This window comes from Patagioenas fasciata, chromosome 11 (genome assembly GCF_037038585.1).
Source record: "Patagioenas fasciata isolate bPatFas1 chromosome 11, bPatFas1.hap1, whole genome shotgun sequence".
NCBI classification, from domain to species: Eukaryota; Metazoa; Chordata; class Aves; order Columbiformes; family Columbidae; genus Patagioenas; species Patagioenas fasciata.
In genome coordinates this window covers 21,801,003-21,816,359 of record NC_092530.1, presented here as the reverse complement: position 1 = coordinate 21,816,359, position 15,357 = coordinate 21,801,003, and the positions used below count along the sequence as shown (strand labels likewise).

The 15,357-nt window shown below is 46.9% G+C and overlaps 1 long non-coding RNA gene across 1 annotated transcript in view; it reads right to left on the bottom strand.

Annotated features, from left to right (window-relative positions):
• Positions 1 to 525, bottom strand: part of LOC139828898 (uncharacterized) — a 74,382-nt gene extending 73,857 nt beyond the window's left edge. The window contains exon 1 of the long non-coding RNA XR_011740956.1: positions 377 to 525. This is a non-coding gene — a long non-coding RNA (uncharacterized lncRNA). The remainder of the gene's footprint in view (positions 1 to 376) is intronic.
• Between the last annotated feature and the right edge of the window lie 14,832 nt (positions 526 to 15,357).

Below are 15,357 nucleotides of genomic sequence, written 5' to 3'. Positions count from 1 at the left end.
TACGTAAACTACCAAAACCAGCACCACTATTTTTTTTTTCTTTTTAATACCTTGGTGCCCCCTTTTGGTCTACTCAGTTCAAGGCATTTTTCCCCATTTAAAAATTTAATTGTAAAAATACAGTAACTTTTCACTGCTGAAGTCTTAATCAAGATTCACACAGCTGCTCCACATATAGTGACAGTCCACTGTCCCTGCTACCGATTTAACCCCTGTGAACACGCACAAGTAACAAATAAGGTCAAAAGAAGGGGCTGATTTCCATCAGGAGTATTGCCCCAGCACAAAATCCTGCTTTATACAGTTATCTTGATAGATGGGAGGAAAAAAAAATTAAAAAGAAGAAAGACAAATATTTGTAAAACCCATTCATTACCTTTGCTACAGTACGTGCAATGGGGGAAGGCTGAGGCTGGCGTGCGGATGATAACTTTGCCCTGCTATATTTGTGCATGCGACATTGAGGAGAGAAAAGCTCCCAAGTGAGCAGGAGCCTTTGCTCAGGTCCAGGTTCTCAGTGGACCATGTGCTGCTCACATTAGCATCACACCCAAACCTCACCAAGCATGCTTTAAGAAAAAGAAAGCAAAGTTTGATATATATTAATTAGACAAAGAAAGAAAAAAATCTCATCCTGACGACTTTCACATTGCGGCACTAGTAATTATGCCACAGAAACAAGATCTTTCCACGTTCAACATCACTGTGTGAAGACGAGCTTATTTCCAGCAGGGATATTGAGTCCTGCCATCTGAAGGGCCAATCAAGTGTGAAGTACAGTATAGTTTTAGACTCAATTGAAAGGAAAAAGCTTGACTACTAGTTCATAGCATGACAACTTTCATGGATTAGCTCAGACCCTATTCTACTCTGTGAAAGGGTATCACAGCATGAAGACAGTTTTCAATGCACTAAACTTTAATAGCTGAGTGGGGGAGCCAAAGCTTCCTTTTGGTCTCTATAGAAACAGTATAGCCAAAATTTGAGGCAAAATTAAGATTCTTGGGTTTCAGTCCTGTATTTACCCTCCAAGATCTCTATTCACAAAAAGTCTTCAGACTTTATATATGTGTACATACATAACTATATAGATAATTTCACATATGCTTGTGCGTGCCATTTTTCCAGTGTTAGGTGAAGTGAGTTAAACCTGATTAACTAATTCCCCAGAGCCTCGCCACTGCTCCCCAGTGTCCCCAAAGCCCTGGGAGGAAGCAGTGGATGCAGAGAGGCACCTGAGGAGGCATCACCAGCGCTCACAGGCATTTTTCCTCCCATCCCAGCTGCAAAGCTGTGCACCCTACACGTCCCTTTCCCTGAAAGCCTTCATGGCATTAGCATCCTCTAGAAAACCAGAGATGTTGTTTAGGCAGCAGCTCCTAGAGCAAGGCACCAAGTATCTCCTTAGGGAATGCTGTGTTTTGCTGTTGACGGAAACTTAACCTGCAAGGAGCAGTGGCAGAGGAGCAACAGCATTCGACCCAGCAGAAGTTCTCCATTTGTTTCTTAAGAAAAGCATGCTCGTGAGGAAATTAAACATTGAGAACAAGGGGAAAAACACAATCCCACAACAAACTCTTTCCCCAGTCCTCTTCTCCAGCCCGTGTGGAGAGTGTGGGTGGGTTCCTGCAGGTGTTGTGCCCACAGGACCAGCCTGTGTCACGCTGAACATACACCTTGCTTGTGGGCGCCAAGAAAACAGTGCCAACTTCTATGCAGCGTTAACCTCATTTCTTGTTTCACACTTGACCGTGCATTCACTAACTACAGTCCCCAGTAGACATTATCCCTATACGCTGACACGCACGCAAACACATTTTCTCTTCCCACCTCCCACATGTCCTCTCTTTTTAGTCCTTCCATCCCTGCTGTGGGGTACCAGGGCCGGGCATCCCCCAGGATGCAGCCGGGAGGGATGTTACCTGCAGGTACCCACGCTGCGCTTTCCACCCGCTCTATTCAGGTTTGACACCTGCGTCTGGGCAGCGGCGAGGGCGATCTGTCTCCCTCGGCAAACTTGGCTGGGCCACAGATGCCTTCCCCCTCCTCTCCTCCCCGCACCGCTGGGATGTATGGGTGCCTCCTATGGAGAGTCTACATTTCACTATAATGCTCCTACCCTCCCTTTGTGGAGCACTAATCCTGAGCCACCAGAGCCAGAAACTTGCCTTGCATGGCCAAAGAAGAGATTCCCACCCCCTCCCCTTTTTTGGGTTTGAAGTTAATCCAGCTCTGGGCAGGGTCTCCCCGCAGCGTCCCCGCCATCAGAGCCATGAATCCCTGTACAGGCAGTGGGTTTTGATGGGAATCTGCTGCATGGGCAGGGCAACTTGAGGGGTGCTGACACCCTGGACCAGCTCTCCTTGACCATGCAAGGAACCAGGATCAGCCCAAATCCATCAGGGAGCTACTGTGGGAGCACATGCTTCGCTGCAAGGGTTGTATGTGGAGGGGTTGCACTGCCAGGGCTGCCCTGTTCATCTCTCCTGAGGCTCCCTGGCATGCTGTCCCCGTGCTCATGGATCAAGGGGGTCACAGAGAACCTGACATCACCCTCCAGGTCTTTGCCCAGCAGCATCCCAGCAAGATTCAAGCCTCCCCAAAAGGATAAGAAAAGCCCAACTTCACCCATCATCTCAGAGACAAGCATTGTCCAGACCCTTTCCTGAATATTCTCCGCTGTGCACATTTGCTAAAGAAGTTCTGCAAAGGAAAATTTTGAATAAAAAGTGTTCCTACTCACAAGGAAATAGAGATTCCGTGTTACCTCATTGACCCAGCATGGTTCACAAAGCTGCTCAACACCCTTTTTTCTCCATCCCAGAGTCACAATGTCCTGGACCAGCAGCTCCACCAACCGTTTAGCACACTTTCCAGGGAGATACAAAGAGCTGCTTGGTGCAAAACACCCTCCTCCTTCAGGAGCCTTTGTCCAGCTGTTCCCAGGTGAAAAGTGAGGTCCTGGGGTCACAAAGAGCAGCCAAAATCAACAGGCACTTGATAACCTTAATAAATCTGAATCATAAGCACATCCCCCATAGACCGTGCCCCTGCATGGGCATCATTTCCGAGGTTGAGCACGTGGGTCCCGTTTTCCAAACATCACATCCGTGTGCTCCAAAAAATGCTGATGGCCGCTTCACAGATGGACAAACACCAGCATACAGGAGAAAAACATCAGCATCATCACTTGGGCAGACCCAATCTCATGTTCCCATCTGGAAGAGGTCCCTTGGGACCAACCAGGCCTGCTCAGATACTTGCTGTGTGAAAAGGCTACAGTAGCACCTGGCAGCTGCTGGAGAGCTTGGCAGTAGGGACAGGCTGGAGGGAGAGCTGTCTGGGCACAGCCCTCATGCTCCAGTGCTGGACCATAGTCTCCAAGACCATCTCTGACTGGAGAGGTCTGGACCAGCAGCAGCAGATCAGGGGAAAAGCCATCCCTTGGCTATCAGAGCGTTTTCTCATCCCTTGGTAAAGGGACGAAATCCCTGTTGCGTCAGCATCAGCAACGTTACCTTTGATGCTCAGAACCGCTCACAATTAGGACCGTAAGCAGAAATTAGAGAGACATGCTTATGGTTAAACACTATTTCCTATGTTGCTTAAACACTACTTGCCTCTGTCTCTATTAGATACAACATCCCCAAAGCCCTGTGGTCTAATAGTAACCCTCAATAGAGACTTTTCCTTTGTGCATCACACCACTATGGAAAAAACAACTTGCAGGTTAATTTCCTTTCAACAGTTTTGAGAAAGACATGGTGCAGTAATTGCACACACTGGACAGGTCCTGTAGCTCCTGGTCACACCCTGAGCAGCCGAATATTGCTCTAAGACTTGGATCAGACCCGATGCTCTGAGACCAGTCATTTTGCACAGAGCAAAAAGTCCAAAATTTGGTTCATGGGAAAGCACTGACAGCTCAATTGCTTGCTGGGCTCTTGCCACCAACAGTCACGTGCGTGCAGGCGTACAGATTCAATGGTCCTATTTAAACCTGCTCCCAGAGCCCTCGGACCCTACATGTGTCACCGTGTTAGATGCCATTGATGCTGAGGCAGCTTCTTTGCAGGACGTCAAAGCATAATGGAGCAAACCCCTCATGTGTGAAGGGAAAGCTGGCCTTTTGCACCAAAGAATCCCCTCTATTCAGTCCAGGAGAGGTTTGTGTTTGGAGTTGAACCAGGCAGACGTCAACACGGTCAAACCTAATGGGAGCAAAACAACAGTGACAACCAGCCAGGACATGCTGCTGCCACTGGCCCCATCCCCAGGGGACATGGGGAAAGGAGCATTTTGGATTTGGCAGCATGAGGCAGGTTTATTTCCCTGCAAGAAGGGGAAGGAGGCCAACCAGGGTCATAGGGGATGGGTGAAACTGTGCTGTGCTGCTCCTGGTGTGGGGATGAAATGCTGGGAAATCCCACCCTTGCTGCTTCTCCAGCAGAAGAGACAGTTCTGCCACTGAACATGGCACTGGCTGGCAGCAGACATGCAAGTGAGATAGATAGATAGATAGATGCCATCATGCTGGATTAATGTCACCTTGGACATGGCTCCTTCCACGTGTTCCCTGTCCCACTGTGCTGCCCAACACAAAGTGCAAATTTGTGTTTCTCCAGGAGCATGACCCAGCAGTCAGGGGCACAGGACGAACTGGAGCAGCCAGTTTTTGTGTATCTTACATGGGGCTGAGCAGGATGGAGTCAGAGGGTGGGAAAAGCCAAGAACAGCTGATTGCATCCAAGCACTGACCAGTGCCAGCTACCACGGTCGCAGGGAGATGCTGGACCTCGCTGGGGGAAGGATGCGCAGATCTCACCGTGGCTCCAGGTGTGCAGTACATCCTGGGCTGATGCTGTGAGATCCTACACTGTCTCCAAGGAGAGCTCTGCTCCAGCTATAAAACATCGTGGGAAGTCTCACCCTGCTTCGGTTTCTTCTCCTCATTCAGCTGCAGACTCCTAAATGAACACTAGTCTAACCCTTTTTTCCAAGGCACATCTGCCTTTCTTTTCTCTCTGTTCAATCTGTAGTTTAGCCTTTCCTCCAGAGGAATCATCTAAAGGATTTTTCGTACTTTTTGCTGCCCAATTTTTGCAGCAGTTGGGGCATAACTGTTTGATAGACTCTGAACGGTTGCCTTTGTTTCCCCGAAAAGGTGCTGTTTTGTTCACAAACACCCCGAGGAGCGCAGCAGTCTCTTTTCCTACCACTCTCTTTTCATCATTTTAACACAAAAGCTAAAGCTTTTGAAATCCCCATTTCTTGCCGGTACATTAGATATCTGAATTCCTTCCACATTTGAAGCCTGAGCCTGAACGTGAACTTACCCCCAAAATCTCGAGTTTGCAATTTAAGCAATTTCTTGTGATGCATTATTTAAACATACATTTTAATTACTGAGACAGCTTAGTGCTGTCATTTAATAGCCAGACCCTACAATGAGCCACATCCTCACCTGCTCCAAACCTGTGCTGCTCCTGTCCCAGCACTCCAGCCCTCCTCTCCTACTAAAGCACTTCATTACATTATTTCAGCAAGTTCCTTTAATTTGAGTTCAAAGAACTCGGCTAATGAAATATTTAAACATTTTTGTACCCCAAATTAACCAATTTACAAAACACCCGGAGAAAACAAACTGGCAGTTTTATGCAAAATCATGCTGCGCAATGCATCACTGGAGGGAAAATTGCGCTCTCTTTGTTCAGTTTAAGGAGAAAACCATCACCTGTTGCTTTTCTTGCCTTTATGAGCAGTGGAACATCTCTTCTACAGATGTTTTACCCTCTTTGCCCCTGAATCTCCCAACCTGTTTACCTGCACCCACCGTTCCCCCAGGAGGGGACTGATGGGTTTTCTGTTCCTGCCCCAGGTGGGTCCATCCTCCTTGGTGCAACACTGTACCAGGAGCAGAGCCAAGCCTTATCCACGGCTTCTGCAGCATGGAGGGTGCCACAGGCAAGACCGGCTCTTTTGCTCCTCACTTGCCTCGCTGGGACTAGAAGTTGCTCCTCCTCAAAAGTCTTTTCATCAAGGTCCAGATTTCCCCACAAAATTTAATAGATGGGTGCAGAGGGGCGGTGTACATCACTTGGGACAGGTAAAGAAGGGAATCCACTCCTGGTAGCTGGGAAGGGTGTTTAGGGACAGGGCTGTGGCTTGGGGTCATCAGCAGGAGAGGGGAGCAGCCCTGGAAAAGCTGCAGGTGTTGGAGTGCACGTGTGGACTCACCCCATGCTGTGTGCGCCCTGCTCTTGGGAAGCCACCTTTGGTCTCCCAGCAACTGCAGCTGAGGGGTTTGACTGCTAAGATCCAAGCTTCATGCTGAATTTGGGGAGGGGTGCAGACCGCAGTGGCAGCCGGCTGCTGTGCCCAGGTGGGACAGGAGACAGCCCTGCCAGCAGAAGGTGCCCAGGGGTACAGTCAGCTCTGCTCAGGGGGATCTCCTACATGTCCCCACTTCAGCCCTCAGAAGGAAAGGAAAGAACACCAGGTGCTCTGTCATGTACCCAGCAACAACCTGCTCTGTGCTGGCCCCAAAGCCAACCCACGTTTATCCCACCACATGGGCAGGAGGCTGGACCAGTCATGCCCATCCCACAAGCACCAGATTAACACACACCCTTTGCATTTTGGGCCCAGCAAAGTTCTCTGCTGTCCACCTGGGGCTCAGTAGAGATGCCAAAGGTGCCCAGCAAGCAGCTCCCCAGCATTTCCCAGGGTGTCTATGTTATCTCTCCCTGCCCACACACCTGTAGGTAGGAGAGGCTGCTGCCTGCACTATTGGGGTTGCGGGAGCAGTGGGTTTTGCTGCTGTCAGATACCCCCGAGAGAAGTTGGCGGGTTGATTTATTACTGCTGTGCTTTGGGTTGTAGTCATATGCTCCCCAAACCATAATTAACTGTCATGCTCAAAAAAAATAATAATAATAAATTACTCTAAACAAAAGCACGCGGACAGCCTTGACTTGATGCGCTTTGTGCGATTACCCAGCGCAGCATGAGGGCTGGACCTCACGGGCCAGAGATGCTCACCGCATTCACCAGCACCAAATTCATACACCCCAAATCTCCTGCCCTTTGCTTTAGCTCCCTGGGGTGCCAACCACAAAGAGATCCCTGGGACACAGGAGGGTGTGATTTCTCCAGGAGGTGGAATAGAAAAAAAACCCACATCAACAAAAACAAAAATACAAGAGAACACACCAAACACCATCCTCAGGAGCACTTCCATTTTGGCTCAGTGGTGTTGTAAAAGAAGGCTGCTGTTATCGCTACCTCTTCATCTGCCCTTGGCCCCCATCGGCTGCCTACGTCTGGCACTGGTCAGATATGATTTGCTCACCCTACACACACACGCCAAAAGTTAAGGCAACTGCAGCAAAGATTTCCCCTCTTGCAACAGGATGTTTGGAAGCCTATGGCACCTAAGAAACTGGTAAATTAGCTACATGCAGTAAAATTGAATTTGGTTTCCTCTCCACAAAACCATGAAGATATTTATATATAATTTATCTCTCTAAGTTGTCATGTGGCAAAAGACCTCTTGCTGTGAGGCAAGCTTCTCTTCCTACTTAGAGAGAATTACGTGATTAAATAGAGACCTGAAAAGTTGTGAACAAGCATTGAAGAAGAAAAGGTTTCCTCTTAAAGCCTTAATGAAGTGGGTTCATTCCTCCTCCAACATCAACTTAGCCTTGTGTAGTTTGTTTTCACTCTGGTTAATCACTGACCAAAGCTGTAGTGCGGACCACCAGTTCCCAATAACCCATAAAAGGCAGATCAGAAGCTATTGTTCTTTTCTGTAGGGCTTAGCAGACAACAGCTGAATAAACCTGTTCAAAGTCAGAACAGTCAAGGAGGAACAGAAGCCCAGCCATCGGCTGCAGGGAATCCTGAAAAGAAAATTCATTTATTATGACATAATTGATAGCACGCACACAAATCCGGTATGTGGACCTGATGCAATTGTGGGTAATTAAATATGGAGTAATTTATGGGTCACAGTTAGAGAAAGCGATGCTGTTGCAAAGGGGGGATTTGCACCTTCTTGCTGCCAGCAGATGCTGGCACCTGGTGGGTGCTCCTGGCATCCTATGACTGAGATTTTGAGAAAAATCCTTCCATGGGGAAGAAGAGATGAAAAGGGGAAACTTCTGCAACTGGGTCTTTAGAAATTACACCCTATAAAACTGTTGAGAGTTGAGGGAGAGGCGGGAAGGGCAGGAATGCACTGATAGGAAACTTAAGGTGGCTGCTCAAGGTAAAGGCTTTGGGGAAGTACAAAAACAACCTTCAAGGGGAGGAACATGGTGTCTTATTGTTTCATTTGGATTTGCAGCACTTGCGAACAAGCACAGAGGATGTTTTGGCTGTAAGAGGGGTCTTTGGTGCCATTGAATCTCAGCCCTCTCCTACCAGCACCTACCCGATAGGAAAAGTTTTGCAAGAATGTAACGATCTGCTGAAACAAAGAATCACAGAAAGCATTGAGATGGTGGTTTTGCTCCAAAAATGCTTCCGTCCCTTCCCAAAGCAGCGGGGTGAGAGCCTCACTGGAGGCTGTGTGCTCCCCAGTTCACAAAAGTGACTTTGCCAGCCCTTTCTGCTCCAAGATGCTTCTCATTGAGCTGCCCAACAAGCAGGGGCCAGGTAAGTAAACAAGCTTAGATGACAAATTTAAAGAAGGGAAAACAAACCTCATGATGAACCCTGAGCAGCCACGCTGGTGATGACATTACCAGGATGGACATGTTCTCTCCAATCTGTGGAGGAAGGTCTCATTCAACTGCTTCCTCCCCTCCCCAAAATCTCTGAAGCCACTTGAATGTGGTTCATCCCCTGCATCTCTGCCCCAGTGCCAGCTCCTGGGGTGAAATCTTTTATGGTCAGAAAGGAATTTTTCTCATCCCTATGCCCAAGAGGGGACCTTCCCCACTAGCTGCCACCGGCCGGTCCTAATCCCAGCACTAGTGCCAGGCTCCCTCCATCTGCCCCAGCAGCTCCTTTTCCCTGCTGAGTCTCATTTCTATTCTCTGCACTGCCCGAGCACCATCCTCGGTACACCCAGCACGGATCGTGCCTTTGCCACTGTCTTCCCCGTGCAGCTCAACATCCACCACCTGTATGCCTGGCGCCTTGACTTTCAGCCAAAGCAGAATGATGTCCAGCATCACCACGAGCCAGCCAAATACAAATAGCAGGACCCATCCCAGCGAGGCTCAAATGCCAGGCTCAGCTCTTCCCAATGGATGGCACACCGAGGTTAATGGGAGAATTCTGATGCTTGACCACACAAAACTTGTAGTTTGAGTAAAAAATGTAGCCCCGAGGGGGAAACCCCCAAGGCATCACCCCAGGAGCGGTGCAGGCACCGCGTTTTGGAGGTCCCTTGGGAGGGACACAGCACTGCTTTGATCTTGGTGGGGGAAAGAATAAATAGAAAAGTTCAAGGGAAACCAGGAGGAGTCTAAGCAGATTTTCTCCCCTTTTCTTCCCCGAGTTAAAGCAAAATAAATAAATGAAACGTGTCACTAAAAATAAAGATTAAAGAATAATAAGCAGAGGCTGATGAAGAGCAACGAAGTTTTTGGCTGAAAAAAGGATTTGTTGTTGCTGGCAGGAGAAGGGGGGGGGGGGGGGGGCTGGGAGAAGGGTGATTTAGCAAGAGCACCACAAAGTTTAAGTTTTAGACATCATTTTCTATTTTTCAGCAGTTTATTCCTCTCACCTGCATGCTCCATGAGGAAACACTGATTGCTTTAATTCTAACATTTGGAGTGGAACCCATTCACGAAACGTTCTGGCTGCGTGATTCAAACGAGCCTTCTCTTTCCTCTTTTTGTTCTCACAAGAAAATCAATTCACTTGAAGAGCCTCTTAATCCCATTTTTGCAATCAACAATTGCCACTTGTATATCGCTCTAATAGATTAAGAAGTGGGATGATGCGGTTGTCTGGTCTAATTCAACCCTATTCAGGTAACTGCAGCCTGAGGCACTTTGTAGTGCCAAGTGTAGAGCTCTACAGGAAGACTTTTGCTATCATAATTTCCTGTGGAGCTATGCACTGCCCCCACTGAGTAGCCTGAATTACTTTGAATTAGGCCCGACAACCACAGAGAGCAGAAATCCAACAAGCAACAATAACCAAGTCTTTGAGCATGACTTGCATGGGTTATTTTTTTTTCTTTGCATTGGAACAGAAAGAAGGAATTTCAAAACGCGCATCTATTTAAATGACAGCGACCTGCCATAAATCAAGTGGGAAACAAAAGGGGAAAACAGTTTAAGTGAGAAAGAAGTTGAAGTGGAGGAAAAATTAATCAAAACAGTTTTCAAAAAAAACTTCATCGTAAGAGCCTGTGAAAAAAAAAATTCGGGCCTACAACATCTCCATGGCAACAGGGAACAAGCACATGTTGGATACCAAAATCATAAAAGGTTTGTTTTGCGGGGATGAAACAGAAACAGATGGACCTGTGCTCAGTTTTAGTTTAATTTGTTAAAATGTTTCAGGCAATTTATCAGCCAGTATGCCCAACTATTAAAGAAACAGCCAAAACAATCGTAAAACCTGCACAAGCTTCACCGACAGTTCTACAACACGCATCCCAAAAAGCTGAGAAGCATCAGAGTGGATTTAAAGCCATAAATATAAGGCTTAAACCCCAGACCTGACTTGAAAACCAGGCTGACGAGGCATCAGGTAAAACATCAACATGCTGCTTTTCAAACATGCACTTCAATCATCAAACCATCTCCATAAAGGAGCAATTCAGCGTGTGGGCAAAAAAACCCCTACAGCCCCAGTATACCTTAAATCATTGTCTGGTTCCAGAGAGTGAGTAAATTGGACAACACGGTTAAAAATGCAGCATCTTGAGGGGTACAAGTGAAAAATGTTCTGGGTAGCAAAACTCTGATCTTGGAGAGGTGGAAAGAGGTTTCTTTACTTTTCTTTTTTTTTCCCTCCCTTCTTACTTTTATTTGTCATCATCCCTTAATTATTACCAACATGGCAAAAAAAAAAATGAATTATATCTAAATAAATATCGAAGGTTTCTCTTCTTAAGAGTTTCAATCACTATTCCTACTCTTTTACCTTTCTGTGTTCAGAAAATAAAGAGAACAAAGCGGGAGCCCTACTGGTTCAAAACTAGCAGAACAGACAAACAACAGAGCACAACTGTTCCCTCATGCATGCCTGGGATTAGGATAAAAGCAGAAAAGACTTCTGAGAAAAAGAAAACAACAAAAGAAACAGGAGTGCTGACAAAACTTTTTTTCTTTCCATTGAGGCAAAAGAGAGAGAAAAAAGGAGCCCTGCTAATAATAAAAAAAAAAAAAAAAAGGAGAAAAAAAGAAAGGAGAAAGAAAGATAGAAGAAAAAGATTAACAAACAGAAGTAAAAGGTTTCACCTCCTGTTTTATGTTTTACTTTTTACTTTTAGCCCAATCTGGTCAGGGAAACAAGGCGCAGGAGGAGAACGGATCCTAACCCGGGGCGCCCCGGCGGAGAGGCCGGCGATGCAATGCGCTGCGGGGTCAGCGGCTCCGTCGCGGCTCCACGGGCGCAGCGCGATGTTGGCCGGGCTCCGCCTGACCTCTCCGCGCCGAGGAGCAGCTCAGCTGTGTGCTCGGTGCTCTTAGACCCCAAACTCTTAAACTTCTAAAGCACTTATTAAATTAAAACAAACAAACAAAACAAAACACACCAAACCACAAACCAGAATTACTTTGGGTGGCCCCAGACATCAAAATGGCTAACGGGGTGAGAACTTCAGATCTTACGAGCTCTAATCAAACTAGTTAAGTTGACCAGCAATGCAGATGGAAGTCAGCACTGCTTCGCTGAAAGCTGCAATTCACCTGAGAAACCCGAACTGGAACGCACAATGCGTTCACCTTGGGCCAAGAAAGACCTCAGAGTTTTTTGGATTTCAGCAAAATTTGCCCACTGAGGACCCAAAGTGGTTCCACCACTGATACCCACAAGGCAGCTTGGTCCAGCACCAACCACTGCACAAGACAGGTCAATACCCTTGGGCTGCCTATGCCAGCTCACAAGGGGCTTACCTTGGTCCCAAATTAAAGAGAAATAAAAAATTGATCCAGATCTGGCAAATGGCAACTTACTGGCAGTCCCATGGCTCGGATAGATGCCTCCAGCTGTTCAAACCCTTACACACAAAACCGCCGTTTCCTTTGCAATATAACCAGATATGCACATCTGTGTCATCTACAGATTTGTGAGCAGCAACAAGGAGATCAGAAGCCTTTGAACTGCCAAACATGCCGGGGAAAAGCAAAGGCTGGCCTCCCCCGCGCACCCGCCCTGCAGTGGCCCCAGAGAGGGATGCTGCCACCTCCCTGGGAAAGGGACCAAGACCTGCCCAAAACAGATGGCAAATGTGGAACAGGAGAACCTCGAGCCCCATTAGCTCCTGCACAGCCCCAAACTTCTCTCAGGAGGGGAAAGGCTGCAGTAAGATGATGTGCTAGATGCAGTGCCAAGATCTCAGAGATGCTGCAAGCGGGATGTAGCAGTGACCAGGTGGAGACACTCAGTGGGATTTCTGCTTTTCCCAGAATAGAGGTGTTAGGTAAATGTCCCCTGCACACAGAGAGCAAAACAAACACTTTGGGGTCTAAATGACTTCTTTGAGGTTGAGGGGAGGGAAAAAACAAAATGAGCAAACAAAGAGTGAATTGAGGCTGCAGAGATGCTGCTCCAAGCCACAGTGCAGGCAGGATACCATCCACTTTGCCACAAGACCGTCTTGCTTGCACCAACAGAAAAGAGCTGCTGCCGCTCAAGTTTGAGTAAAAACCAAGCTTTTGGAGACAAAGGCTTTGCTCTGGGATGTCCCAGTGCAAAGACTGCGCTGGATACATTGCTTGGCATGACCCAGTGCTCATGGACCCTGGCAGGGGCAGCACAAAGTAGGCAACACAGAGCCAACATCTCATGGCAGCCTCCAGAGTTCTGCCAGCAGAGGTGGTCATGTGTTGGACAAGATCTGATTATGCCACCCAGTAAGGACACTACTTTGCCCCAAAGATCCACACCTCCCCAAAAAACAGATGCCCCAGGAGAAACCATCTGGACCAACACACCCTATAAATCTACAGGATCCAAATCTTATGGAGGGGGCGGATTTAGCTGCTGGGTTACAAATAGACCTTTGGGAAAGAGGCGTTTTCTGTCTCCCTCCTTCTGTCCCAGATAGACAAAGCAAAGTCTTCTACAAGGTTTTCAAACCATGTACCATGAGGTCACATCCATTTGCAGCACACAGGGATACAGTGAGGAAATAAAGGCTTTGCAGGTGAGTACATCTCCAAATGTAAGTTGGAAGCATCAGACGCTTGAGTTCTTCCTGAAGCATAGAGGGCATGCTCTTCCCTCTGTGACTATTTACATCAAGTGTTTTCCCCTGTGTGACAGCAGTTGAGTACCCACTACCAGAAATTCAGCCCAAAAACACTAAGCTGACATTTTACCTGTTAGCAGCATGGAATCACAACCCTGCAGAAGGAAACATCAAAGCCTGTTGCTCTCAGGAGCCTGTCTGGTGGGATATCTCCACTGCTTGGGCAAGGCTGTGTCAGTGTGACCCCAGCTGCCTCCAGGATTGAGAGCCCCAGGAAGCCCAGCCCTGGTTTGGAGGGATGGCACTCATCCTGGATTAGCCAAGCTGGCCACTGGTTGTCACTCTTGCACCATTAAAATTGAGCTGTGTCCAGTTGATCCCAGCTGTACATAAAAGGTATTGCTTAATGGCAGGAGCTCAAAAACATTCCTGAGAACATGGTGGCATTTACACTCTTCAGTTGTGATGCTGAATTATGTATTTGTGTCTTAAACTGATCCTAACGTGCAACACCAGAGACACCAACAGCCACAGCCTCCATCATAGTGTCCATTTCTCATCATGGCTGCATCTGGCTCCTAAGGTTTCTCCTATCATAAGGAAGCCCCACATGAGTGGTGACAACAGGAAGCTTTACACAAGTCGCCCAGTGCTGCCACCTAAACTTTGCAAGCTAGCCCCATCCATGCCGGCACCTCTCACTGCCATGTTCATCTCCAGCATTGTGGAGAGCACTTTCACCTCTGCATCTGCTTCCCCATCCTCTCCTCTCACTTTGCTCTGACCCCAGCTCAATCTCTCATCCAGAATAATTCCTCTGAAACCAGCATGACCGAAACACCAATCACAAAACCATGCATAAGCATCAAGTCCAAACTGCTCAGCTGCACATATCCCAAGTGTAAGATATTTGGTCTTTGAAATATCTGGGATCTAGCTTGCCAAGTTTTTGCAGGGAAAGGCCTCCTTTGGCATCCAAGCAGGTTAAAGTCCTACAAACTTATCCCACAGTCCATAGAGATTTTACTAATCAGTAAAGCCACCTTTTTGCCTGGATTTCCCAAGAAACCAACTCATCTCAGTGACTCATGTCCTGGCTTTTTAATGCAGTATTCAAATCACACGCACACAAAATCATGTATAACTATCAAGATTAATAATGTAATCAAGTCTCATTTGAGCAAGATATCATCTTGCTTGTACTAATATTTGATTTCTATTACAAATTCCTCATGCTGCTAAAACCTTCCCCTCCAGACTAGTCTGTAACATTTGCTGTTGAGGATGTACATAGGAATGGAGAAGAGAATGGAAAACGCCAAACCCCCACACAGAGGCAAATCTCAGATAATTATTTAGCACATTTACATAGAGATAGTTCCAGTTTTACAGTAGGCTAAAACACTGGACTATGTGCAGAATTAATCTGGCATAGTGAAGATGATTTTCTGGTCTTATATATCACACATCTCTTTTACAGGCAGATGCCAAGGACCAGAAAGGTTTTCAGATGGCAGCATCACTGCTTGGCTGACAGCTCATTAACAACCGAGTACCTGTTTCAGCAATGCTGATGCAGCTACAAGTGTTGCATAAACTCCTATTAGGTGATCTGGGTTTGATGCCACACTCTTCTTTAATAGCGGTTGTGTTTTTTTAGGCAAACAAATTTTATTCCTTTCATGTTCAAATATGAAACACTTTCATGCCGCATAAAATTATGTTAAAATGCCCAAACTTATACACGGAAGTTTATTCTCACCAGAGAGGTATCAGACATGTATAGATAAAATGGAAGGATATTTCTGAGTTGTGTATTATAGATGTTCATTGAAGTCAAACAGAGTGGCTTTCACTGACTTCAGCAGACGCTGGATGAGATCTTTGAAGATCAAAGGGTGCAATTATATCTTACTTGCTGCTGTGAATCTGAGTCTTAAGCAAATTATTCTGTTGGTCTGTTGCTTTTTTTTTTT